Consider the following 1,473-nt stretch of genomic DNA (forward strand, 5'->3'; position numbering starts at 1 on the left):
AAGATACACAACAACTGGATGGAGAAAGACCAGCTCGTGCATTCACAAAATTTGGCTGAAGAAGGAACATGGCTCCTAATCTAAGTCTCCTACAATGTTGATTCATGAGTGTGACAGCAGAGGTTATCAATGGTCAGTATTGAAGAGTTGACCTGGAATCAATGCCTGGTAAGGCAGGACTTCAATCACATGTCAATGAAATGAAATAATGAATCTAAATCAGGACCTATTCAGTCCTCAGAACTGATGGTAGCTGGGAAAACGTCGGTTTATATGCCTCCCTATTTTCTGCATATAAATCAATGTTTTCCCAGCTACCATCCGTTCTGAGGAAGGGTCACCAGGCCTGAAACATTAACTCCAATTTTTTCTTCACAGATACTGCCAGACCTGCTGAGCTTTTCCAAGCAACTTCTGTTTTTGTTGCTGATTTACAGCATCCACAGTTCTTTGGGTTTTACCTATTCAGTCCTGTTGATCATTAACTTGAGAAGCTTTATCCACCCAATAAATTATCCACACATTGATTAAAGCACAGTCTGAGGAGCAGCACTGCAGCTGGAGACAGCTTGGGTCCAGCATGAAGCCTATTCACAGCCTCTTATGTGTCACTGTCATCCTGGTGCTAACTCAACTGGTATGTATCAAACTCTCAACCTCTAATTTTCTCAGTTTGTTTTTCCTCTCCTTTTCTCTGTATTGACCCCTGCCTGGACCTTTGGTCTTCTCCCTCTCCCCACCTTCTGGTATCTGTCAGGTAGCAACTGTGAAAGAGAGTGAGGGAGAGCCTAGACACTGAGTATTTACTGCTATTTGACCATGGAGTGAATCACACTGGACTCCTCTTCGCCTTCCCGTCAAGGTGAGGGAGTGGCCCTTTTTAAAGTAAATGCATTAAACAATCACATCAGAAATAGGATTAAACCCTGAGCCCTTCTGGTCTGAATTGTTATGAATCTTGACCCCTCTTCCTTACAGAACTATGATAGCACTTGACATCTACTGCTCAATGCTGTAGATAAAATACTGCACCCAGTAGCTCTGATCGAGAAACACACGTCTAGGTTTCTGTTTGATACTCTTGCATTCTGCATCAACTGTAAATTAAACAGACCACCTGTGTTTTGTTTTAATATGACAGCAACAATTGACTGAGGAGCAGCAGGTAAAAACCTACTCTAGAAGGCTTTGACCCCCTGGAAATGTTTGTGTGCATTTTCACAGATGGAAGTCCCCTGTGGGTGGGATACAATCACTTGTTATGGTCACCCTGCCACTCCATTGCTTTCACTTAAAATGAGGATTTCTGTTCCAGAGTCACAGTGCTGCAAAGTGTGTGAGTTTTTGCTCTGGAAACAGGCCTTATGAAAATGTGAATCAGAGATAGTAGGAACTGCAGATGCTGGTGAATCCGAGACAACAAGGTGCAGGGCTGGATGAACACAGCAGGTCAAGCAGCATCATAGGAGCAGA

At 43.3% G+C, this 1,473-nt stretch overlaps 1 long non-coding RNA gene across 1 annotated transcript in view; it reads left to right on the top strand.

Moving 5' to 3' along the window:
• Window positions 1-524: 524 nt before the first annotated feature.
• Window positions 525-1,473, top strand: part of LOC125486298 — a 3,855-nt gene continuing 2,906 nt past the window's right edge. Inside the window, exon 1 of the long non-coding RNA XR_007264980.1 lies at window positions 525-637. This is a non-coding gene — a long non-coding RNA (uncharacterized LOC125486298). The remainder of the gene's footprint in view (window positions 638-1,473) is intronic.

Source organism: Rhincodon typus, chromosome 27 (assembly GCF_021869965.1).
Source record: "Rhincodon typus isolate 14 chromosome 27, sRhiTyp1.1, whole genome shotgun sequence".
Taxonomy (NCBI): domain Eukaryota; kingdom Metazoa; phylum Chordata; class Chondrichthyes; order Orectolobiformes; family Rhincodontidae; genus Rhincodon; species Rhincodon typus.